Below are 27,665 nucleotides of genomic sequence, written 5' to 3' on the forward strand. Positions count from 1 at the left end.
ATTTCCGAATGTTCCACCACCTTGAGGTTTTTTCTACAATTAAGTGGTATATAAATGTTATGAAATAAATTCATTTGGAGTCTTCTTCCACTTGCTGTCTTCCAAGCAGAAAGCAAAAAACAACAACTTGGGATAAATAGCGGAAAGTGCTGTTAAATCAGGCAGGGCCATAAGGGAGGTGGGGAAATCCAACACTACGTTGCCATTTGCATGGCAGCTGTAGAAAATGGTTTTAGCAGTGCACCAGTTCCTAACAAACAGCAACTACAGCAAAGACAGCCAGAGCCAGAAATAAGCCATTCGGTGGAATAAATGGGTGGGTCACCAGGACAGCCCCATATGGAGGCTTGGGGACATGCAGGTGTTGGATCTGTTAGGGCAGAACTGTTTTGTTTTCTCCCCAGCAGGACCCAGGGCCCATGAGCCACAGGTGGGGGAGTTTTAAAATTGTGGGCTCATAAAGGCAGAGAGAGTATGGGCAGGGGTGCCAACTAGAATAATATATGGGGGGCATGTAAGTCCCACTCTGCATAATCAATCACATGACACAGCACAAGCACACCATTTGAATGGCACTGCCCATCAACTTGGGGGGGGATGGCCGCCTCAAATATTTTAGGGGGGGTGAAGAGACCTTGGCCCCTAGGAGTTGGCTCCTGTGGGGTGGTGGCAGAGCTCACTTCCAGGCTTATCCCAACGATTGTGTCTACTGGTCTTTGACTGTAATAAATATATACACACACCTGCAATGGCCATGGCCTCTCACCTGCACCACAGGACACAATTCCAAGCTCCTGAGCCCCTCCATTATAAGGAAACTGTTGCCCCTTGGAGATGATCTCTGAGCAACAAAAGGTGGGGAAATGCAGACAGGTAACTGCAGCGATGCTTTCTCCTTGCCCTTCTGTGACTTACAGCAGAAAGGTAAAGAAAGGAGGGATCCGGACAAGGCATGGAGCAGGCAAATAGACTGCAATAAGCTAAGCTGACTGACTGGTTGCTTTACTGGTAGGTGGAAATGAAGCTTCACATGCCCACTTCAAACAGCCCACCCCCCTGCTTTTGTACAGTTATCCGCAGAGCTGGCCGGCTCATGAGGTGGGGTGAAGCAGCTGCCTTGGGCGGTGGAAACTCAAAAGATGGAGCTAAATTCAAGGTGCTGGTGTGCAAATCCCAAACAGCATGGGGCCAGGATACCTAAAATATCACCTCACTGCTCATATACCCAGCCAGTAACTTCACTCTGTATGATCTGTATGATGCAGGCATCACCAGATCTTAGCATGGTGGAGCATCCCTTTGGAACTCCATCCTGGTACAACCGATATTCAGAGGCATAATGCCTCCGACAGTGAAGGATGGATACAGCCATCATGGTGGGTAGCCACTGTGAATTTGCCTACCCCTTTAAAGCCACGCAAGATGGTGGTCATCACTACCGTGTGTGGAAATGAATTCCACAGCTGAAACTATGTGTCGTTTGAAAAAGTACTTTCCTAAGGCTTTCCCCTGACTTGTCACTCAGGGCTGTGGGACTGGCAAAAGAAATGATATTCTTTGGGGCTTGCTGGATTCTCACGTCCAGAGTCCTGGGACTCTGCAGCAAGGCCAGCTGGTACAGAAACAAGCAATGTCCTGGTTCAAGCTCAGGACAGGGCCAGGTTTGCTTTTTAAGAAGGCATGTTAGCGGAGGGTTATGAGGCAGGTCCTGACTCAGCTGGTTTCCACAGCTTAAAGTTGACTGGAGGTCAAAAGAAAACGCTTCTTTGACTAAAGAAAATTATTGAAGAAGAGGCAGCAGCTATTCTGACAACACCTATATTTAACGGCAATATAGCTTGTTTCGGGCTGCCAGAAGATACGTTGCTAAATTTGGGCTGGGAAATAAAAGCAGGAATATTCAGCTGAACAGCATCCACACTTGTCAGTGACAGTTTACCTTGATTCCTGCAAAGGATTTTTGGGATAACTAAAACACAGGTGTGCTCATCATTCCCATAATGTGGTCAATCCCAACTAGGGCGCCACACCTTTGCTATCCCTCATGTCCTGCCCTGTCCCATCCCATCTCCTTTCTTTTCTACATTCCCAAAATATGTTATTTGATTGTTAATTTGTCTGAAAAGTCACTTGAACAATCCCCTAGTCCCAATACCCACTGCAACTAAACCAAGTGCTAATAGTTACATAATCATATGTTTTATTTGTTTATGATATTTATAATACAGGGCTGGTGTGCATCAGATATGAATTCAGGTATCCATCAAGATACAAATGCAACACAACCTCAATGGTTATAATAAATATTTAGGAACAATGAGAGGCAGAAATAAAATAAATCATAATGCAGACTAAGCATAACCACTTGAAATCCCTGGGCAAATAAAAATGTTTAAATCTGGTGCCAAAACAATTATAATGCTGGAACTAGTTGTATCACTTTGGGGTGGGCACTCCAAAGGAGTTACTAGGTACCATGGAACTTAAAGGTAAAGGTAAAGGTACTCCTGCCCGTACGGGCCAGTCGTGTCCGACTCTGGGGTTGCGCGCCCATCTCTCTTAAGAGGCCAGGGGCCAGCGCTGTCCGAAGACACTTCTGGGTCACGTGGCCAGCATGACATCGCTGCATCTGGTGAGCCAGCGCAGCACACGGAAACGCCGTTTACCTTCCCGCTAGTAAGCGGTCCCTATTTATCTACTTGCACCCGGGGGTGCTTTCAAATTGCTAGGTTGGCAGGCACTGGGACCGAGCAACGGGAGCGCACCCCGCCGCGGGGATTCGAACCGCCAATCCGACGATCGACAAGTCCTAGGCGCTGAGGTTTTACCCACAGCGCCACCTGCGTCCCTCCCATTTAACTTACCTCCCATTTAAAAGTAAGAAGCAGCGCTTTGCATTGGACTTGGAAGCAAATAGGCAGCCTCTGTTTACTACAGGATATCCTTCCCCTCGACTCTGATTTACCTTACATTTCCTTAAACTTCATTTTTCGCTTCTCTTTCACTCTCTATCTATTTCTGTGTAATAATTATTTGCCAAAGTCCAATAAAGCACCCAAAACATGTATGATTTAACCATAGACGATTGAGCATGATGCCTTATGGAAGTGAGTTGTGGGCAACTTATAACTGCCAAGAGTGATGCCTCAATGCCTCCCACATGCACTGGATCAGGAAGATTGTGGACATCACATGGCAGGACAGAGTCTCAGATAAAGATGTGTTCTCCCAAGCCCACATTCGCAGCATGTTCGTACTCCTGGCTTGGTAATGTCCACAGAATGGGAGATGGCAGGATCCCCAAGGATGTGTTCTATGAGGAGCTGGCTTCAGGCAACAAGCCCATTGGCTGACCAACTCTGTGTTACAAAGATGTCTGCAAACGCGATGTGAAGGCTGGGCAACATCAGCCCCACCATATGAAGCCAGCCCTGAAGCCAGCTCCTCATAGAGCACATCCTTGGGGATCCTGCCATCTTCTATTCCCTTGCAGATGACTACAGTGCCTGGAGACAGACAGTCAGGTCATGTATCTACACTAGAGACCAGAGGAGAAATGACTGCTGGGAGGAGCGCAGAAAGAAGAAATGTCATGGTGCAACTGCAGCAGCACTGCTGGATGCCTTCATCTTCCCCAGCTGCAGCAAAACATGTCTCTCCCTTATCAGTCTCTATAGCCACAGCAAGTGCTGTAACTCTCCCATGGTTTGACTTCACTCCCAAAGGTGCACTCCTCCATTATCTCCCAAGGCAGACAGATACCAAGAGCTATTATGAAGAAAAAGCTTGGATCTGCAGTGTAATGTAGTGTAATGTGTAATTCAGAAGTATTTGCATGCCAAATCTGCATGCTGGTTTGCCCCACCTCTGGTGCCCATGTGTATAGCATGAATGTATGAACAAAGTAAGCCCTAGGGCACATAGCAAAACATATGAAGGTACCCACAAGCTCCAAACCCTGCAAGATTGGGGTAAAGCTGTACACGCACCAAGACTTCAGCTTGGCAACATTTCAGGGTGTATGGACAGATGCCAGGCAGGCGGGAACGCATAATATCTTTCACATTTTGTACAGTAAAATAGATCCATCACATGATGAGTGCCAGTTCTTTCAGTGCATTTTCTAAAACAGAGTCCGCTCACATTCATTCAGTAATGCTTCATGAACAGAAATGGCCAAACATTGGCAAGTTGCTTATCAGTTATAATCAAAAAGTCACAAACTCCGTAATTAGATCCTATGTCAGGCAATGCGTGGAGCAAAACACAGAACAATCTTCAGTCTTAGTATGAGTCTGAAAATATTAAAAACATCAGCACATATCTCACAAATCTGTTATGAAGTACACTTGTTCCGTTGGCAATCACAAAATGTTCACCACCCCCAAAAACAGATATAAGTACTAACTCAGTACTCATATCCTCCTAACATATGTTGCCTGAACAAATAATACTTTTCATTTACGTGGCGCTTCAGAATATTCAAAGCATTTGATGTACATATTCCTAGTAATCTTTAAAACAGGCGTGTAAGGTATTACATCACTATATACATAGTTAGGGAGAAAGGATGAGGATAAGAGATGGTGACTTGCCAACGGCAATTGTGTGGCTGATGAGAGATTTGAAGTGGGGGCTTTGCGCTTAAATGAGTGGCTGAAATGGGCTCTGTATTTATAGAGAGTATTTGTAACCTCCCCACTCATAAAAATATAATAGCTGTGTACAAAATGATGAAACCATCATAAATTTATAAAATAAAGGAAACTTATGAAATAAGCAAAAATGCAGGTCTGTCAGGTTAATGAAGTGATAAAGCTAGAACAAAAAACAGCACAGTGAAAAGACCTTAATATTGATATGAAGTTTTCAATGAAGATTGTACAAACTTTTTCTTTCCTTTCTATATTTTTATGTGGATTTTCAGTGTAGTTCTTTCTGTATTACATCTCTATCTTACTTTTAATGTTTTTCATAATAAAACAGAAAAAAATCAATTGTCTTCATAAGGAAATAGGCTCAAGTGTTCTCTTCCAAGTTGAAAATATTATTTTAAAGCATTCAATATTCAGTGTGTAATACAAAATGAAATTTTGTTTCTATGACTGTGCAAGGAAGGGGCTGCCTTCTCACACAGGCTTGCTTAATAGCCTGTGGCTAGTAGAAGCACATCACCCGTTTGAATGGCGTTGAAGGAAGCAACGTGGACATTTGAATGAAGCCGGAAAAGGGGAAAGAAGTCTGGCTGTTCCAGTGGGATTGTGAAAGCAAGCTTTGGACAGCGGCACAGTGTTGCTTTTGCAAGACTGGCATCAAATGGCTCAGCTCAACTTGCAAATTGATAACTCTCCAGCAGACTCTCCTAACATGGAAAGCAAAACATGTGCAAGGTTATCCCTGAAACTCTCTGCTACTTAGAGAAGGAGGGACAAGTTTTCATATATGATCCGCCTTTCGCTTTTGTTCTGCTTATAATCTGATTATTATTTTTTTAAAAAAATAAAAATCCTTTCTCCTCATAGGGAAGATGATGGTCCAAACAACAAAGATTTCTGTTGCCCATTGATATCCCTTTTTAAAGTAACATTTAAAAAAGAAATCTGTGGTGTCATTGGAACAATCAGATTTCCTGCTTTACATACTGTATAATTACTACTATTCTAAACACTGTCTCCATTTAATTTATGACTCTGAAGGGCAGCTCAAAATTAGATGCATTTGGGTTCAAAATCTGACATGAGAAACTCTTGGAGGAAAAAAACCTACTTGTAGAAAATTTGCCTTCTACACTAGTGGAAGATTTCCCTTTAATATGTTTCATTTGATAAGCAAGACGTGTCACCACTGTCAAATCATATTGCATTACAGTTCTTTCCTTTAACATGTTCTTGGGGGAAATAGTGGATTATCCTATTTTCTTTGTCTGAATAAAATGTTTCAGATGTAGAGATAAAGATGTTCTCAGCTGAGCCATTAAACAGTGAAGTAAAATGAATCAACAGAGCAGAAGTAGCAGATTTAATTACTGCTTAGAGGTAGGAAGGAGAACTAATTACAGTGTTCATAAGCCACATGTCACTCTCCTCCTTAGCCATGTGTTTTGATTATGCTGAGAGAAGCAGACTCAGCAGCAACACACAACGGTATAAAATATTTTCACAACAGAACTTTGTAGCAAGTTAAAAATGGAATTTCTGCAGAGGAAGGTTGGTTTCGGATAGTTTGTCCTGCTCATTAATTTAGTAATTGAACAGTTTTGTTACATGAGCAGTGCTCAATTAAAAAATGATAACAATAATAATAATGTGGATCTATTCAATGAGTATGTGGGACGCGGGTGGCTCTGTGGTCTAAACCACAGAGCCTAGGACTTGCCAATCAGAAGGTCGGCGGTTCGAATCCCCGCGACGGGGTGAGCTCCTGTTGCTCGGTCCCAGCTCCTGACAACCTAGCAGTTCAAAAGCATGTCAAAGTGCAAGTAGATAAATAGGTACCGCTCCGGCGGGAAGGTAAACGCCATTTCAGTGCGCTACTCTGGTTTGCCAGAAGCGGCTTAGTCATGCTGGCCACATGACCCGGAAGCTGTACGCAGGCTCCCTCGGCCAATAAAGCGAGATGAGCGCCACAACCCCAAAGTCGGCCACGACTGGACCTAATGGTCAGGGGTCCCTTTACCTTTACCTTTATTCAATGAGTAACAAATCATCAAGTTACAAGAGATACAGCCAGAGCTGCTTTGCATGCTACACAGAACTGGGGAGAAGCAGAGTTGGTATCTGCTCTCCATGTCTCCCCGTTGCTGGGAGAGATGTCTTCTGATCTCCAAATTGGAAGAATGAGCATATTCCCTCTTCACACATGACCAAGACAAACCGCAGCAGCTCTTGAAGCTTCTGTGGAAAGCTTCTTACAAGAAAACTGGCCATCAAGACAGAAAGGACAGTAATTATGTGAAGCCCACATTCAGGCAAGATGAGTTAGCAGCAATGATCCAAGTTTCTTTCATCATGGACGTGCCAATAATTCCCACCTCTGTATTTTTGTTAGCGCAGAGAAGTGTCATGGGGTCCTGCATTTTTCCTACTGTCCTAGTGTGTTTCTCTGTGTTAAGAATGTGCCATTAAGTGTGTGTCTGGTCCCATCCTCTTTTGAAATGTGCTCTCTGATAGATTTCCACCAAGCGAATCTGGCCCCTAGTTTAGTGCAAAAGTGAATGAGTTCAGGCAGCAAATGTTGAGGGAGGGGATCTCCCCTTCCAGAGTTTCCATTACATTACCTGCCTATCTGTAAAAAGAAGAAGAAATACAAGCTTTGCATATTATACTCTACATAAGCAGCACTGAGTGAATTTACAAAGCAAGTGACTAACTGTGACAGTGGGAGTAAGATTGCGTCAGTTGACTCAGAAGTAAAAATTACTGTGTTTCGAGTATAAAGAGCTAGATAATATTTATTCACTGCTACCAAGCTAAAAATAATTCAATAATACCAACAGCTCTTTCCCAGAGATCAGAGGCTTGTATGTGCATTTATACATTTTTATTTTGTTTTTCTTCTGTTACAAATAAAATACTATTTGTTATACGGTCACAAAAATATTTGCATAAGGCAAAGGAAGAGCCTTGAGTGAAATATTAATCTCTGGAAGATGTTTTTAAGTCCAAAAAAGCTTTGACAACCAGTCAGTGAAAACACTCATCCTATCCATTTATAGTTTGAAAGAAGAATGTATATACAGCAGAGAACAGCCTACAACCCCAGGATCACATTGCAAGTATTTGGAGGTGGTGATGATGCATAAATTGGTGCAAGGGGAAGAAATGGAGGCAGTGAGAGATTTTACTTTCTTGGGCTCCATGATCACTGCAGATGGTGACAGGAGCTACGAAATTAAAAGATGCCTGCTTCTTGGAAGAAAAGCGATGACAAACCTAGACAGCATCTTAAAAAGCAGAGACATCACCTTGCCAACAAAGGTCCGTATAGTTAAAGCTATGGTTTTCCCAGTAGTGATGTATGGAAGTGAGAGCTGGACCATAAAGAAGGCTGATCACCGAAGAATTGATGCTTTTGGATTATGGTGCTGGAGGAGACTCTTGAGAGTCCCATGGACTGCAAGAAGATCAAACCTATCCATTCTGAAGGAAATCAACCCTGAGTGCTCACTGGAAGGACAGATCGTGACGCTGAGGCTCCAAGACATTGGCCACCTCATGAGAAGACTCCCTGGAAAAGACCCTGATACTGGGAAAGATAGAGGGCACAAGGAGAAGGGGACAGAGGACGAGATGGTTGGACAGTGTTATCAAAGCTACTAACATGAGTCTGACCAAACTGCGGGAGGCAGTGGAAGACAGGAGTGCCTGGCGTGCTCTGGTCCATGGGCTCACGAAGAGTCGGACACGACTAAACGACTAAACAACAACAAAATGAATGAAGTATGCAGAACACTTCCTTGAATCTGGGAACAATGCAGATTACATTGCTGGGGTAACAGGAAGCATCAGATTTTATTTACTGGTGTAGCTGGAGCATGAAACTAACAGGAAGAATGGCTTCCACAGGTTTTTATTCACTCATGCTGGGAGAATGGAGGGGGGGATGCAGCAGTGTACCTGGGGGGGGGGGGCTGGAGTTTTGCTCTGTGTCCATCAGCTTGTGTGCTGGCGATGGAGACCATTCTCTGGAAGCGTAGCCATGTGAAGAAGGACTTGGTATCCTCCTGGCAGAGGTGGGGAATGGATGCCCAGTGCCCCTGCCCTGACATTGCTCCCAAATAAAGCTTGGCCCACCCACTTCAGGAAAAAGAGCATCTCCTTTCTGCTGTCATGCAGGAAGGTTCTTCTCCCATTCTCTGTTGACACTCAACTTGTAGGGTGTTCTCCCAGCCCCAGGCAAATATTTCCATCCTCCTACCTGTTCTATTTACACAGAGTGCTTCTCCAGGAGCCACAGCGGCGGACAAAGGAGATCCTGGAAGAAAGGAAGTATCCTTGAAGCATGGCAGAACTCCAGGCTAAGGGCTGCTTCAAGGGAAGAATCCCTGAACATGTGCATGGTCTATCACAGAGCAAATTCAACTTTAAAAAAAGAGATAATTCAGTTACTTTTGTAAACCAAGAAAATCTTTTAATGAAAATTATTTCAAACAAATCCACAAACGAAAATGGTTCTGGGACTAAGCCTTGGTTTGGAAGGTTTGCAAAAGTCAGCCCAGGGATTCCTTGTCTGGTACAGTTTTGCAGCTTCTCCTTTCATTGATATCCCAATTAATCCACCCTCATGGATGGCTCATCCTGCACCCCAGGAGCAGGGCACCCGAGCGGCTAGCTACACTGCTGGGGGAATGCAGCAAGAAACCTACCCTTAATAGTCTGTTTTTCTCAATCCCTTCTCCTCCTCCCTCCTGAACACAGGCAATAAGCACAAATAGGAGAGTCTTGAGCTAAACCCTTTGTCTGCAATGTGCCAGTTTTCTACTAGAAAGGACTTTTTTTTTTTTTTACATGGAAGAGCATGAAAAATGAGACACCACCTGCAACTGGTACAATCCACTGTGGGCAAAAACAAGTAATCTTAAGAATTCCAGTCAGGTTTAAGGTGTTTAATGAAAATCTTTGTGTAGTGAATGGAGAAACTTGCATAGAATAGTCCTTCTATCCATGAATTAGCAATGAGAGCAGGGAGGTAAAGAGAATTAAAAGGGGAAATAGTAAACAGGCCTGAACTGGGTATGCAGTAACAAAAAGATATAAACTAAGTAACCACAGAAAGGAGGGGAGGGAAGTTGAGGGAAATGCAAATTGATAGTATAAAGATTTTGTTGTTGTTGTTAAATATATTTGTAAAATGATAAAATGAAACATCAAATGTAAAAAAAAAGCAGTGAGAGCAATAATATTTTTGTTGTTAAGGCCAGTGATGAAAGCTGCTATATTTGTATATATTTATAGTCTCCCCACCAACAGAACAATGGAACAATTTAGTGATGCTTCAGTCCTATGTACACACTTATCTATATACACTTAATCCCATTCAATTCAATCCTGTACAGTATGGTGCTGTGTGTATCTATTAATTCAGCACTATTTTTTCCATCATCCTGATAGCCAAAGCCATTTACTTTCAATTACAGTAAAAACAAAGATGATAAAGTTTCAATTCCCCCAAAAAACTAAATTTTCCATGTGAGATTAATACATGCTTCACTGCAGTTTTTATTCGGCTAAATAACTGAATGAAATGAATTCTGGCAGCCACACTAATTGCTACCCCTTCAGTCCAGGATTTGGGCTGAGCAATTTTTTGGGGGGGGGAGGGGAGAGAATCCTCACCCTTTAGGAATGGATGAATTTAAAGAATTTTCATCTTAACTGTAAGGTTCTTTTCTTCTTCTTAGCACATCAGATTGATGTTACTTTATGATGTAGGATTCTCTTCCTGGAATGGGGCCAGAGAAGTTGAATCATGACTTGAAGTAACAGCAAAAAATAAAATAAAATAAAAGGGGATGGAGTGGGGGCTCAGCCACTCTGTATCTTAGGTAGATGAAATGGCTCAGGGCTGCAATACCTCAAGGACTGCCTCTTCCCATATAAACTGACCCAGACTCTGCACTCATCATCTGATACACCTCTTTGCGTTCCTCCTTCACAAGAGGCCCAGATGGTGGCAACACAAGAATTAGGCCTTTTCTGCAGTGGCTCCCCATTTGTGGAAGGCTCTCCCCAGGGAGGCTCACCTGGTGCCTTCATTAAGTTCCAGGCAAAAAAATTCCTCTATAACCAGGTTGTTGGCCTTTAACTATCTGTGCCCCTTTAGAAGTGGGTATTTTTAATGTATTTCTCTTTCTTCAGGTTTTCATGCATCTCTGTGGGGCTTGTTGTCTGTCTGTTGGTTGCTTTCTAAGTTGCTTTTGGGTGTATTCAGGAAGATAAAGCAACTAACAAATTTAATTAATAACAACAACAAAATAATTCGCCAAAATCAGTAGTGTAATGCAGACATGATACCTACAATGGCTAGAATACAACTTAGCTTTAAAATTGCCTCAGTTGCATGCTTAAGACTCACACTCAACACAAACAGCACAGAAAATGCAAAGGTACTGCTATGTGTGAAAATGGTATTTTCAGCTCTAGTCTCAGCAACTTGCAATCTGTGTTTCTTTCTAGAGCTGTAATTAGCATCAGCAAAGATCTCTGATAATCAAACTTGCTTCGTAACCAAGTAATACCTTAATAAAGAAGGTGCTAGCGCTCGCCATGTGTTAAATTCAGGGCTCAGTAATTTGCTATCTTTTCTAGATCAGGAAATGATTGGCTTATCAGATTTGGAGAAACAAACACCTCCAGCTTCAACAAAAACATTGATTATAACAAAACATATTGCAGCACCTGCTGTAATTAGGGCAAGTACAGATTAGGATCAGCAGCACTTGTCTATAACAATTAAGCGTCATACTGTGCAATAAAAGCTACCTATTTATAGACTATTTATTTCCTGATCTTTACTTATTCTCATACCACTGCTATCACCCCTGTTTATTTGTTAGTTCAGACCAATGTAGCTTCGCAATGGAAAAAGTTTGCAAAAGCAGTGCTTAATCCATCCAAAATAGAAAGCATCAATAAAAGCCATTTTTATATCATTTTTTTCATGTAATTAGAATATACATGGTGGAAGAAACTTTTAGATTTCCAATATTAAACAGCAACAGCTGTCTCGAAACATTTTGGAGACTTTAGAAATTCATGAAATACACTAAGTGTAAGCAGCATTTCCCCCCAACAATTATAAAATTCAGTAAGCATTCACTCTAAAAACGAGACACTTCAGAATTTGTTCAACAATATTATGTATGCACCATAAGAACTGAGATGAGATTTCTGTTCACCCATCTTTATTACTTTCCCTTTACCAAATAAGACTACCCTGAAAATAGCTGACTGCAGGTTTATATATAGCTAGAGGGATCACAAGGTCTCTCCGTCTCGCAACGTAATGCCTTTGCCTACAAGAACCCCATACATCTGTGTCATTGCGCAGCCATATTATCACCTCTGGCTCTCCATCTGAATGAAGACTGGCTTCTGCCGTGCTCACAGGACTGGCATTCAGAACCCCAACACCCATTCTGCCTGCCCACCACATGATGCCCAGCATCACACAGTAGTGGCAAGGCTAAAAGCATCGTTCCAGGAGCATATGGGGGGGGCAAGCCCAGCCTTCTTAGTAGCTGTGGCTTATAATGCCATTAGGAAGAAACACAAATAATAGAAAGCCAAATATTGAAGCCCATAATAACAGAAAGCCAAATATTGATACAAAATGGAGAAAAGTGATACCATCTTCTATGGCTTGGGGAAAGTAACATTGAGAGCATTGTTCTTGATTGCTTCAAAGCAGCAGACTCCACGAGCCTTTTTTCTGAAAGGCCTTTTCTATTAGTATCTTTATTTTTTAATATCCTTACATGTGACTCCAGCATAATGGTGCTAGGATTACTGAAGAAGCAATGCTTTTAGATTTCTTTTACTGTATGTCACCTTGGGAGCTCTTATTGAAGGATATCTTTCTGCACAAAAGGAGCATTTGCCCCACCCTCTCAAAGGACAGCAGCCTATTCCAATGGCAAATTAGGGTTCTTTAGTACGGCTTCCATTGCCTGTATACTGGAGAGTAACTGCACCTGTTCACTGCAAAGTTCTGCTCTTACTGAGATGAAGCACTATGTGGATGGAGCACATGAAAATGCTGAGGAAGTCAAGTACAAGGGGACCCCGAAGGACTATAAGGCTATCATTTAATTTTTATAAGAAATAAATGTTTCAAAAAATACATAAGTGGAAAAAGGTACAATTAATTTTTGTGTGAAATAAATGTATGTTTTTAGTAATTACAGTGTACATATATTGTACATATTGCTGGCAGTATAAAGTAGATACTAAATATAAACATAAGGGACGCAGGTGGCGCTGTGGTCTAAACCGCAGAGCCTAGGACTTGCCGATCAGAAGGTCGGCAGTTCGAATACCTGCAACAGGGTGAGCTCCCGTTGCTCGGCCCCTGCTCCTGCCAACCTAGCAGTTCAAAAGCATGTCAAAGTGCAAGTAGATAAATAGGTACCACTCCAGCGGGAAGGTAAACAGCATTTCCGTGCGCTACTCTGGTTCGCCAGAAGCAGCTTAGTCATGCTGGCCACATGACCCGGAAGCTGTACGCCGGCTCCCTCGGCCAGTAAAGCGAGATGAGTGCTGCAACCCCAGAGTCGGCCACTACTGGACCTAATGGTCAGGGGTCCCTTTACCTTTACCTAAATATAAACATAGATTGTTATAATAGAATTTTTTAATAATTATTTTTAAATATTAAATAATGGTGGATATTTTTAAATAGTTTGCTTGTACTGAATATTTTACACATTCACAGGTAGTTCTAAAGCATATTTCATGCGGTCCACTACATTCAGAGTTACTGTTTGAATTCACTAGATGACTGTGCGAATCTGTCAGTAATTGTTTCTGCATCCAATTCATCTAACAATTCATTTTCATTGTGTAGCAACATGTATGATTCCAAGTTCTCCTAAGACAGTGAATTTGTTAGCCCTGTCTTTATTATATTTAGCTTTGAGAATGTCCTCTTACATTGGACAAGGAACTGATAGTGTGCAGATAACTTTATATGCTTTTAAATAAATATTGTATTGATTTTCCAGTATCGTTCCAATAACAGGTTCATTATAACAATGCCAATTTTATCCAATTAATACAGTTGTTGAAACCAATTATTTATATACTGAATTATACAATTTAGTTACAGTGGTCGCCTCACGTGCTAGATTTGGTGGGTTACGCTCTCTTTTTTCTGCGTTCCAAAATCTTAATAATTTCAATTACATACCCTACAAGATAGTAATCCCTTATACAACAGCTACAATCTTATGGTTTCTATTCATGTTAATATATTAAGTAATTTATAGAGTTTCAAGTGGGGTACACAGTCTGAAATCTAGTTCTTTCCTGCATGTGGTATTTCCCCCCCCCCCAATGATGTTGTCCCAACCATAAATCGTGTTGTGTCCTTCATTCTTCCAACTGCTGATATTTGCCATCATGATATTTGCCATCATGATATTTGCCTCGGGAGATGCAGTTGTCTCAGAGTTATCCAAAAGTCTCTGCATCACTTCGTCCCATGATTCAAGAGCTTGTTAGAGCTCTCTCTGTTCCAACAAATAACTGTCCTCGCCATTTTATTTTCCAAACTAGGAAGAGCGGTCTGATTCCAAACTGTCAATGACTAATAAGAAAACCTCTGACCTTGGAGCTGGCAGACTCCTTTCCTCTTTTCAGCTGAAAATTTATAGTCAGTTATCTTTCCAGTTAGATTACATTCCAAATTGTCTCAGTCTCCTTCGCATTCCTTATAAAATAACAGAGTGTGGGGTGGTTTTGGTCTATATTCCAACATAAAAAGGTACCCCTGCCCGTACGGGCCAGTCGTGTCCGACTCTAGGGTTGTGCGCCCATCTCACTTTAGAGGCTGGGAGCCAGCGCTGTCCGCAGACACTTCCAGGTCACGTGGCCAGCGTGACGAAGCTGCTCTGGCGAACCGGCACCAGTGCTGCACACGGAAACACCGTTTACCTTCCCGCTATAAAGTGGTACCTATTTATCTACTTGCACTTAAGGGTGCTTTCGAACTGCTAGGTAGGCAGGAGCTGGGACCGAGCGACGGGAGCTCACCCCGCCATGGGGAATCAAACCACCGACCATACGATCAGCAAGTCCTAGGTGCTGAAGTTTTACGCACAGCGCCACCCGCGTCCCTTATATTCCAACATAGCCCTTTTTAAAGAGTGATGCTCCCCTTTCTCTCCATTCCATTCCTCTCACACACGCAGTTCCAGTTTAATGTTAAATTTCATGTTATTAGTCCAGTTTCTTCCACCCTCACTTTTTACGTTATATTTTGTATTTTTGGAGGGTTGCCAAATCAGAAACATAGAAGAAAAACTTTGAAAAAACAACTGTAGGCTCCCCTCTCCCCACTGTCTCTGGCACTGAATGAAACCTTATCTCAATTCTAACCTTTAAATCCTTGTAGCTGAGATGTTCCACTGTTTGTCGTCTTATCGCCTCCTGGGCCAGGAGTCGGCTTCACCTGCTGAGCAGCAGCCTGATGGAGAAGGCGGCAAAATGACTCCACTTGCTGCTTATTGCTCATAAGGAGCCTTATTGCTCCTTATGAGAACCAGCTGGCTCCAGCTTTCTTAAGCAGCGTTTGCAGCCTCAGTCAGTTACTGGAAACAACATTTGTCATTCCTGACCAGACGTTGCTGCTGCTTGCTTCTCGTGAGCTTGGATCCTCAGCTTTCTTGACCCCTGGATTGTCTGACTACATGAACCGAGATACTCCTAACCTTAGGATTGGACCAGACCTTGTATACAGACTCTGCCTCCAGGCAAGCACCCCCCTGAGACTTGGCTGGTTGGCTGGCTTCTCCCTCCACTGAGCTCTGCCATGCCTGGCCGAACAGGACTACAACACCATAACCACAAGGAGGTGCAGTGCCTGCTGGAGTTTACAAACTGCTATTGTTCATTCATCCTGCATTTTGCTCAGGTGACAGCGCCTCTAACTGCCCTCCTTTGGAAAAAGTGTGTTTGTCTGGGACAGTTTGGCTCAGGGGGCATTAGACACCATGAAAGCTGCATTCTCTTCACAACCCATCCTTCGGCAACCAGACCCAGCAGGGCCATTCGTGGTGGAAACAGATGCCTTGGATGTTGCAGTAGGGGCAGTGTTACTGCAGGCTGACCCACAGTCTTTGGTGGTCTTCACCTTCACTACGGTACTCCCAAAAACTTCAACCGGCAGAGTGGAATTATGGCATAGGACTACGACACTAGCACATGCCTGTACAATTAAAGCCCAATTAGAAGGATATCCTCTGCTTCCAGGAACGAATCAGGGGGTCATGGAAGTCAGAATGCTTCATGCACCCGGTGCCTTTGCCTGCCCTCACATGCCATAGGGAAGCAAGTGCCAGACCGCAGGGCAATCCACAGGTGAGACCGCGTTCCTCTCCCATCCAGAGAGGAAGTCAACGAATGAGTTCCCCCATTATTCTTTATTTCTGTCTGTCTCTCCCTACAATGTCGAGGGAGACCTCCATTCCATGGCGCAGGCGGAAACAGGAAGCCATGTCATGAGCTGGTGTTAGTCCACTGTGCTTCATTAAGTCCAGGGTCAACGTAGCCATCTACCAGGAGATTTTGGAGCACTTCATGCTTCCTTCAGCAGACAAGCTTTATGGGGATGCTGATTTCATTTTCCAGTAGGACTTTGTCACCTGCCCACACTGCCAAAAGTACCAAAACCTGGTTCAGTGCCCATGGGATTACTGTGCTTGATTGGCCAGCAAACTCGCCTGACCTGAACCCCATAGAGAATCTATGGGGCATTGCCAAGAGAAAGATGAGAGACATGAGACTGAGCAATGCAGAAGAGCTGAAGGCAGCTATTGAAGCTTCCTGGTCTTCCATAACACCTCTGCAGTGCCACAGGCTGATAGCATCCATGCCACGCTGCATTGAGGCAGTAATTAATGCAAAAGGGGCCCAAACCAAGTACTGAGTACATGTGCATGCTTCTACTTCTCAGAGGTCCAATATTGCTCTATTTGCAGTCCTTGTTTTGCTGATTTCATTTAATAATCTAATTTTCTGAGATTGTTAATTTGGGGTTTTCATCAGCTGTACGCCATAAACATCACAATTATAACAAATAAAGGCTTGACACATCTCACTTTGCATGTCATGAGTCTATCTCATATATTAGTTTCACCTTTTAAGCTGAATTACTGAAATAAATGAACTTTTCCACAATATTCTAATTTTCTGAGATTCACCTGTATAAGCTCATTTGTCATACTTTTCTTCTTCCTCTTAACTGGCAATGCTGTTTCCAAAGAGTCCATTTCCAATGTTTGATTTTCATCCATATTCAACTGTGAAATCATGTCATTACATTTATTTACAAATTCCAGTGCCTTGGTGTGAAGGTTATCAAATGTTCTTGTCTGTTCCTTTGCTTTGGAGAGCTTCAGGAGGACTCCTAGTCATGTCTTGGTATGTGAACTCCCCCTTGCAACTGTCTCACCCTGTTGTGGTCTGAGTCCAGGGGGCCTATAGCAATTCTTCCTGTTCCCACTTTAAGGGAGTCATTCAAAAAGTAAAACAAAGTAAAAAAGTATAACTCACTTGCTTTGGGTGCTGCATGAGAGAGCAGAAAGCACTGTATTAGGCCAGTCTCACCCTCTCTCCTTGGCCAAACAGCTGGGCTTTTTCTTTCTCCCCTTGAGTGTGTTAGCAGCCTTTAACCCAAGTAAAATGGCCAACTCTATTCATGCTAATGCAACAACGTCACCTGGTGGCCCTGACCAATGTTGCAGCCTTACAAAATAAGGTTTTCAAAGCACGTGCTTGCATGTGACAGGGCCACCTTGGGGTCTGCGACGGCGCAATGGCATTCTCCCCTGGCACCCTTGGGCGTGCCCTCACTTAAATACAGTGCACCCACCTCACAGAACACCAATGCCATGAATTCCTACAAACTACCCCATATTATCCTGTGGGGGACTTGTGTGAGGGAAAACTTGGAGTCTCAGGCAGGATTTGATCAAATTAACGAGAGATTTTATTCAACCAAGGAAGTTTGACACAAAGTGGGTAAAACACAGGATACTTTGGATTATAATGTTATTTCACTTCCGTTCTTTCTCAGTTGTTGCACAGCTGTTGCCGCTTAATACTTTTCTTCTTAAACAAGGTGGTACTTCCTGTCAGTTACACACCCTTTGACTACCCTACTCCTGAGGTCCTCCAAGTAGCAGACCCAAGGGGTCTCCACGCCCTCTTAACTGGTTTGGGAGTCTTCTCTTTTTGTAGAAGAATCTCTCCCCTCCTGACTGGAATGAGACCGAAGTAGACTGTGTCCTCACAGCTTCCACTTCTCCTGGCTCAGCCTCCCAGTTAATTCCTTACAGGACACCACACACGGTCCTTCATGCTACGCTCAGAGACTCCTTTCTCCAGCTTGTGATATATTCCTCAGAGTGGATGTTCCTACCCAGAACCACCTCTCTCTCCTCTCACTCCCTGTCTCCCAACCTACTAAACTGTCTCTCCAAATCCCCTCCTTTTCAACCCCCTCTCCTGGAACCCCAGCCAATCAGAGGCTGCCGTTCATTAACCGTTTGCTGGCAGGGAAAAAAAGAAAGCATTTGTTGACCCAACCTGCCCAGAAAAACAAACTTTCCCATCACATGGTCCTTTGAGAATTTTACTATATTGGAACTTCTACTATATTTTCAAGCTACTAAATGGCATTAACATTTTTAACATACTGTCTAATGTTTAAGGGGGCCTACTTGCCATTGGGCAAGCTGACACACTGGCCAGTCCACCAGCTGGGATAGTGTGTGTGTGGATGTCCACTTAAGGCAACATGGTACCACAAGCTGTTCAAATGTTCTATAGGCATCATGAACAGAGAGTGATTATTGTCTTTTTTTTATATAATTTTTTTATTGATTTTTCCAACACATAATAAAAGACAAACACATTACAAAACAAAAACATACACCACATTAAACATATAACGACTTCCCCGTACCTCCCTTTCGCTGCATCCTTATTCCAAAGTTCTTTAGCAACCCTTTAATCAGTTTATCTATTGGTTCCCTTTCATTAAATTTCTTTAAACTTAATATTTACAGCTGTATTTCTCTACTTCTTACCCCTTGACATCTCAACACTCCTCAATTTTACAACAGTTTTTAAGATATAATTTAAACTTCTTCCAGTCCTCTTCCACTGTCTCTTTCCCCTGATCTCGGATTCTGCCGGTCATCTCTGCTAGTCCCATGAAGTCTGTCACCTTCGTCTGCCATTCTTCCAGAGTAGGTAGTTCTTGCATCTTCCAATACTTTGCCAGAAGAATTCTTGCTGCTGTGGTAGCATACATAAAAAAGGTTCTGTCCTTCTTTGGCACCAATTGGCCAACCATGCCCAGGAGAAAAGCCTCAGGTTTCTTAGGAAAAGTCCATTTAAGGACCTTCTTAATTTCATTATAGATCATTTCCCAAAAGGCTTTAATCTTTAGGCAGGTCCACCAAAGGTGGTAAAAGGTACCTTCAGTCTCATTACATTTCCAACATTTATTATTGGGCAAATGGTATATTTTTGCTAGTTTGACTGGGGTCATGTACCACCTGTAAATCATTTTCATTATGTTCTCTTTTAAGGCATTACATGCCGTGAATTTAACACCGGTGGTCCATAACTGTTCCCAGTCAGCAAACATAATATCATGACCGATATCCTGTGCCCATTTAATCATAGTTGATTTCACCGTTTCATCCTGTGTATTCCATTTCAACAGCAAATTGTACATTCTAGACAAGTTCTTAGTATTGGGTTCTAACAGTTCTGTTTCTAACTTTGACCTCTCCTTCTGAAATCCTATTTTCCTGTCCTGCTTAAATGTCTCATTTATCTGACGGTAATGTAACCAATCTCGAACTTTGAACTTTAGTCTCTCATAACTCTGAAGTTTAAACTTCTCACCATCTTGTTCTAGGATTTCACAGTATTTTGGCCATTTAGAATCCATATTAAGTTTTTTCACCGCCTTAGCTTCCATTGGTGACAACCACCTGGGGGTTTTACTTTCCAACAAGTCTTTATATCGAATCCAAACGTTGTATAGTGCTTTCCTAACAATATGGTTTTTAAAGCTTTTATACACCTTTGCCTTGTCATACCATAAATATGCATGCCAACCGAAGTTATTATCATACCCTTCCAAATCCAAAATGTCTGTATCTTCAAGAAGCAGCCAATGTTTCAACCAGCAAAAAGCTGCTGATTCATAATAGAGTCTTAAGTCCGGCAGGGCAAAGCCCCCTCTATCTTTTGCATCAGTTAAAATCTTAAATTTTATTCTGGGCTTTTTGCCCTGCCAGACAAATTTGGATATGTCTTTCTGCCACTTCTTGAAGCAGTCCATCTTGTCTAAGATCTGTAACGTCTGAAACAAAAATAACATTCTAGGCAATACATTCATCTTAATAACAGCAATTCGACCTAGCAAGGAAAGTCTCAATCTTGACCATATTTCTAAATCTTTCTTTACTTCTGTCCAACATTTTTCATAATTGTCTTTAAATAGATTCACATTCTTAGATGTTAAGTTCACCCCCAGATATTTCACTTTTTTTGTTATTTCCAACCCTGTTTCACTCTGAAATCTCTCTTTCTTCCATTGTTAAGTTTTTTTCCAGCACTTTCGTTTTCTGTTTATTCAGTTTGAATCCTGCTACTTGACCAAATGTCTCAATTAGTTCTAATACTCTTTTGGTACTAGTATCTGGCTGTTGCAAAGTTAAGACTAGGTCATCTGCAAATGCCCTTAACTTGTAATTTTTAACTCCGACCTGAATACCTTTAACCAACTGGTCCCTTCTAATCATATTTAACAAAACCTCCAGGACTGATATAAAAAGCAAAGGGGATATTGGGCATCCCTGTCGTGTCCCTTTTTTTATTGGTATTTCTTCCGTAACCACATTGTTTACTATTAACTTAGCTTTTTGTTTAGAATATATTGCACCTATACCGTTTTCAAAACCTAGGCCTACCCCCATCCCTTGGAGATTCTTCTTCATAAAACTCCAGCAAATGTTGTCAAAGGCTTTCTCCGCGTCCACAAAAATCAAAACAGCTTTCCTATTAATATCCACCTCTAATAACTCCAAAATGTCTATAATGTTCCTCACATTTTCTGACATCTGTCTCCCAGGAAGAAAGCCTGTCTGGTCCTTGTGAATCTCCTCTAACAGCACTCTTTTAAGTCTTTTTGCCAGAATGTCTGCAAAAATTTTGTAATCCACGTTCAGTAAAGATATAGGGCGGTAGTTCCTGACCTGGTTCTTTTCAGTCTCTGTTTTCGGTATAAGTGAGATAAATGCCTCTTCCCACGATTTGGGAGCCTTTTTCCCCTCCATAATTTCATTGCATACTTCTTTCAATGGTTGTATTAACCATTCCTTCAACGCTTTGTAGTATTTTGCAGTCAAACCATCTGGTCCTGGAGATTTCCCCAATTGCATGTTCTGAATGGCACCCTCTATTTCTTGTACTGTAATTTTCTCATTCAGGATCATTTTGCTTTGCTCTGAAATTTTTGGTAGTCCATGTTTTTTGATAAATTCATCTATTTCTTGTTCATTTACAGGCCCTTGTGCGTATAATTTCCTAAAGAAGCTTTGAAAACAATTATCTCATTTGGCTTGTGGATGATTTTCCCATCTACTTCAAGGCATGTCACAGTGTTCAGTTTTTGCCTCTTTTTCAATTGCCATGACAGAAGTTTCCCACATTTGTCTGCTGATTCAAAGGTCTTTTGTCTCATTTGCTTTATTTTCCATTCTATCTCTTGATTCATCAGTTCCATATATTGCATCTGGTAGTATTTTATTTCTCTCAAAATCTCTTGGGACTTTGGTTTAGATCTCAGTTTCTTTTCTCCTTTCATTTTCTCCAAAAAATTTTCTTTCTTCTCATTTTGTTTTTTCCTCTTTATGGAATTCTGCTGAATTAGGAAACCACGCATCACGGCCTTGCTAGCGTCCCAAATTGTTCTTTTCTCCACATCTGTTCTCAGGTTTATCTCAAAGTAATCTTTCAATGTTTTTTGGGCCTCAGAGAGTGATTATTGTCTGACCTTCCGTTTATTATTACACTCACTGGACTAACCTGACATGTGTCCAAGGAATGAATACATATATTTTATCATTTTCACCATCTATTCCTATACTGCAGGACACAATATACCCTGGAATGACAGCAAACAATGTTAGGAATAGGGAAGTGAAAGAAAAGCTTAAAATAAAATGGGCCTACCTGCAAAAAGAATATGTAGCTTTAAAGCAATTCCTCACACTTTCCCTTTCTGGTAATAATTGTTACACTCAGGCGAGGCCAGAGTATTTTGAACTTCTGGTTGACATTTCTGAAGAAGAAATGAAGGCTTAAGCTGCAAAAACCAAAAACTGAATGTGATTGCTAACTAAAGATTAACTACTAATTGACTAAATCTAAAAGTTGCATTTAATATTTAAATATTCAGTGGAAGCTGTAAGGGCCAAATACTCCCACCACTTACCCATACTGGGTCCTAGAGCTTCTAAGAGATCACCTCTGGTCCTGAGCATGAATATAAGAAAACTTTCCTTTTCGCCCAGGATTAAACGTAAACTATTAATTGACCTTAAAGAAAGAGGGGAATTTCCCCTGCCAGATTTGAAACTCTACTATGAGGTGGCCTGTCTCTCCTGGATCCAGGAATGGTGTATACTACAAAATACTGACCTAGAACCCTTTTAGTTTGACAACTGTTATGGCTGGCATGCCTACTTAGGTTACAACAAGGTCAAGGTACACAAAACCATGTTATAAGGAAACCTCAATATATGGTTTGGGCAAAATATAAAGATCTGCTTGAACCCAAAACCCCATGGTGGATATCTCCCCTAGAAGCACTGGCAGTGAAGAAGAAAAATATGAAAGGGAATTGGCCAACATACAAAGTATTGTTAAGAGGAAGAAAATCAGATGAAACTAAAAGGTTTTGAAGAAATTAGGGTATATCTTTAGGATTGGTTACAATATCATCAACTCCATGAGATATTTAAACTTGATAAACGAAATGGTTTTGCGACGGAGCCTTCCAGTTTGGAAAAAGAATTGATTAACTCCAAAGGAAAAACTCTTTCTAAAATGCATAGACTCCTCCTTGTCTGGGAAGTCAAGGAGGAAGAGGTAAAATTAGTAATGGTTAAATGCGCTCAAGATCTGGGTTATATGAAGTTTACTGTGTGTTATGTATTGAAAGAAAATTTTATGAAAATACAATTCCGCTGGTATTTAAGACCATTAGAACTATCTAAAATGTATAAAAATACCTCAAGTAAATGTTGGAGATGTGGGGAAGCGGAAGGTACAATGCTACATATGTGGTGGAACTATAAGAAAATAAAGAAATTTGGGGAGGTAATTTATAACGAGCTCAAAAAGATGTTTAAGATCTCTTTTATTAAAAAGCCGGAAGCTTTCCTTTTGGGTATACTAGGTTCAGACATCCCTAAAACGGCGAGGAAAATATTCTTGTACACCATGGTAGCTGCAAGAATATTAATCGCTACACACTGGAAAGGGGACACAATCCCAACCAAACTGGAGTGGCAAAGCAAACTGTTAGAATACGTTGAGCTGACAAAAATGACAAGGAATTTGAGAGAACATACCCACATGTACAAAAAATATCTTAAGGAACATCGTAATAACAAGACGTCAATGGCAGGCCTTGAATGATCTCTGTGGTACAGTAGAAACTCATAGAATAAGTATTCAATGCAAATTAATACATGAAAACGGAAAGTGCCCTTGAAGAAATAGGTGGTAGATGCATGATGGGGTGACAGGAAGTCATTACAGATGTAAGAAGTTTTTAATGTGATTTGATGTAATTTTTTATTGTTGTTTCTGGATTTTTGTTTCTTTTAATTTCAATAAAGCATTCAAAAAAACAACAACTTTGCTCTTCTCAATTTTTTTGAGAACACACTTTCTAACTACAGGGGTCTTGCACAGCCCTCACCCATTTGAATTGGGCTTGTACATGAAAACCACCCAGTGGATTTCACACCAGTATGGAAAGAGCCAGAATGAAGAGGTGCCACGCCAATTTGGAAGACATTAGATTCTTGAGGACGCTGCTGACAGCCCTCCACAGCAGTCTTAACTTAGTGCTGCAATAGCAAGGAACGAAAGGAAGCCAGTTTTAAAACACTGAAACGACACCTTACTAAACCATGTGAAATATAGAAATGTGGAAATTAACAAGGTATATTTCAGGAAAGCTAACATGCACACAAAACGGACTAATTCTTGCCTTCCACAGCAGTCTTTGTTACACATGGTATATGAAGCAAGATTTTTTTTAGAAGACTGAAATGACACCTGCCTAAACCACCACAGCATACCCCGCAACCGTCCTGTTTTTACTGGGACATTCCAATTTTTTTAATAAAAAAACATTCCTGGCTTCTGAATGGATCCTGGAATGTCCCAGAAATTACCTCTGGTTATCCTGGGGGCACCCAGGCGCTGAAGATGGTGTGCCACTCCACTTCCCACTTTCCCTCTCTATGGTTACTGTGGAGGTGCGTCAGTGGCAGTGTGACAGTGTGACAGTAGCAGGCAGGCGGTTGAGGTGGATGGGGATAGTGGCTGTGAGGGGCATGGTGGAAGAACCTCCATGATCAGGAAGGCTCAGGAAAAGGCCTGTGGATGTGGGCAGGGGGGCAGATATTGAGACTACATCTGGAAAGTGGAGGGTGGGAAGTGGGAAGGGTGGCTGTCTTCCAGGGGTAGCTGGGAGGGAGATGGGGGGCTCAAATGGGGAGTGGGAGCTTTGTGAAGGAGGGAGGTGGGTGGGTGACTGGGAACATTCACCAGAGAGGGGTGGGGGAAACGAGGAATGGAGGGGGTAGACAGGGCTACAGCCAAGTGGGGTCCTTGGCAGCTGAGAAAGGGGAGGGGGCAGGGTGGCACTGGTGAAGAGCACTCAGGGTGGGGGGCAAGCAGGACTGCAAAGGTGGGTGCAGAGAAGAACAGAGAAAATGGGCTGGGTGTTGGTGGTCTGGATCGAGCAAGATGTGTGTATGTGTTGGGGGGGGGCAAGACACAAATCCGTCTCTTCAAGGGGAAAATTTGATGGGGGAGGAGGTTGGGCTTGAGTCCCAATTTTTATCCCCGGGTTAAAGATTTGCCATAGAGAATATGGAAATGTGGAAGTTCAGATACTTCATTCACTAAATACTATACTCTCCAGCTACACACGCAAGCCTATAATCCTGATACTTACAGCCAGACCAGTCTAAAAGTCACATAAACACTGAGAACTGCATTAACAAATGCATTGAACATATACTTCCTGTGAAATACCACTCACAATGGTGTCAGTGGAATTTGGTTATGGTACAAAGTTCAGTTCTCTCACAAAGGACATTTTCCACAATAGACACATTTAAGTAAAATAAGATGTTTAATGCCCAACTATTAGAATGGTTTACTTGAAGCACTGCACTTATCCTGTCAGCAGGTTCTTAAGAAACACCTATTTTAAGTCTGCTTATAGCTAGGTTAACAACTCTCTCACTTGAAATCTGGGATAAAAGATTGTAACTAGAAGCAATTTAATTCATTCAATGTACTTAAAAAAATATTAATTTAGCACTTGAAACCTGCTCTTTAACTGAGATGTTCCACCAGAAGGGAAGTTGTAAATGGAAATACACCAGGGATTCAATTTGTGTTACTCTATCATGCCAGTGTTTTTGTTTTTATTTTAGGGCTATTACTGTTTCAAGCTGCTATCAAGTTGCTTCCTTCCGTGAACAATATATATATATTTCCCTGCTTTTCAGTCAAAATCATAGGCCACTTTTCAAGCCAATTAAAATCCATTGGCATTCCAAGGAGAGAGTTCCAGCTCCAGGGCAGGAGAGAGTGCCTGGGGAGGCAAGTCTTTATTTCAGTGAGCTCAGAAGCAGAGTGGCCAAAAGAGCCAGCCTTGCTCCCAGTCTTGAACCTGGGGGGGGGGGGCTGCACAATTGGTGTTAAGACCCCTGCCCATCTCTGCAGTTCCAAAGCTAAGGAGGTTTTCCTGTTGCTTCTTAAGGTAGGGCCCAAACGAAGGAAGGGGATTTCAACTGAACATTATTATGCCAATAAAGGCTGAATGAATGAATGAATGAATGAACTAAACACTCGACAGAACTGTAGCATACTCTGCGTGGGGCTGCCTTTGAAAAGTGCCCAGAAGTTTCAACCAGCTTCAAGAGCTGCAGCCAGATTGTTGACTGAGGTGGTTATAAGGAGCAGACAATTCCCTTGTTGCAACAGCTGACTACGGGTCTGTTTCAGGGCACAGTTCAAAGTGCTGGTTATCACCTAGAAAGCCTTACATGGCTTAGGTCCAAGCTATCGGAAATACTGAGGTCTTCAGGAGAAGACCTTCTCTCAGTCTCACCACCCTCACAGGCGCGCTTGGTGGGGATGCCGAAGAGGGTCTTCTTGGTAGTTGCTCCCAGACTTTGGAACTCCCTCCTTAAATAAGGCAGACTGCCTCCTTCCTTCCACCGACAAGTAAAGGTCACATTCCATTCCTTCCACTGTTCACCGATTAGCGTATGCGCTGCGGCCATAAATAAGCCACAGAGTGCATATTCAGTCTCTGCCATTAAAATTCCTCTCTGGAGTTCTTCCTCAGCACAGTTAAAAACAGGATCTTTTCTCAAATTCAGCCTCTCCGCCATACCTGCTCAGCAGCAATTCATTTCCCCCCCCCCCCGCACCAACAGCACTCCTAGCCCAGCCCAGGAATAATTTTAAATAAAGTCCATTCAGCCCCGGTTGAGGGGGGAGGGCATAGTAAAATCTTGTTAGATTCCTTGTTTTGTTTTTTTTTAATAAATATTTTATTAGGTTTTTAATAAACAAATTTCCACTTTCAAATACATACTTCCATGAATCCAATGGACTTCCCCCATCTCCCGAGCACTGCATTCCCTGTGTAACCAAAACCTCAGCAATTTGTTGACTTGTTTTATACATAACAATATATCTTCCATTTTATCGTGTTATCTGATGTAAACATTTCAATACAGTTGCATTAATTTTTAATTTCCACACAATAAAAATATTTCGTTACCTCACTTCTGTCTTATAGTGTCTTATTTATCAATTCAAAAATTTGCCGATACTGAAGCTATACCTTCCTAGAAAGGAGCATTTTTTAACATTCATACAACTTATACTGCTTTTTCAAATAGTCCTTAAATTTTTTCCAAACTTCCTCCGTTTCTTCTTCTCCCGAGTCTCGAATTCTGCCAGTCATTTCAGCCAACTCCATATAGTCCATCAGCTGCGTCTGCCATTCTTCCAATGTGGGTAGATTTTGTGTCTTCCAGTGCTTTGCCAACAGAATCCTCGCTGCTGTAGTAGCGTACATAAAGAAAGTTCTATCTTTCTTGACCATCCTCTGGTCTACCATGCCCAGAAGGAAGGCCTCCGGTTTCTTAGGTAAGGTGAATCTCAGCACCTTTTTTAGTTCATTATGTATCATTTCCCAGAAGGCCTTCACTTTCGGGCAGGTCCACCAGAGGTGTAAAAATGTCCCTTCCTCTTCCTTACATTTCCAACATTTATTATCGGACAGGTGATATATCTTTGCAAGCTTGACTGGGGTCATGTACCACCGGTATATCATTTTCATAATGTTTTCCTTCAAGGCAGTACATGCCGTGAATTTCATTCCGGTGTTCCATAACCTTTCCCAGTCTTCAAACATAATGTTATGCCCCAGGTCCTGTGCCCACTTTATCATAGAGGATTTGACAATCTCATCCTGTGTGTTCCATTTAAGCAGCAAGTTATACATTCTCGAAATTAGCTTAGATTTTGGCTCAAGCAACTCTGTTTCTAGTTTCGATTTTTCCTCCTGAAAGCCCACTTTTTTGTCTGCTTTAA

At 42.0% G+C, this 27,665-nt stretch overlaps 1 protein-coding gene across 8 annotated transcripts in view; it reads right to left on the minus strand.

Moving 5' to 3' along the window:
* The window catches only part of LOC309355222 (poly(rC)-binding protein 3-like), a 173,546-nt gene that overhangs the window by 81,267 nt on the left and 64,614 nt on the right, over positions 1 to 27,665 (minus strand). Inside the window, exon 1 of one of the 8 annotated variants that reach the window (XM_081885864.1) lies at positions 21,975 to 22,070. The exons of 4 other annotated variants lie outside the window; for them this stretch is intronic. The gene's annotated coding sequence lies outside the window, so the exon portion shown is untranslated. Of the gene's footprint in view, positions 1 to 8,916; positions 8,974 to 17,270; positions 17,389 to 21,974; positions 22,071 to 27,665 lie in introns of those variants that run through there. 3 more of the 8 variants (XM_081885854.1, XM_081885868.1, XM_081885865.1) reach the window with 3 other exon arrangements.

This window comes from Podarcis melisellensis (assembly GCF_964234715.1).
Source record: "Podarcis melisellensis genome assembly, chromosome: 13".
In the NCBI taxonomy this organism is placed as follows: Eukaryota; Metazoa; Chordata; class Lepidosauria; order Squamata; family Lacertidae; genus Podarcis; species Podarcis melisellensis.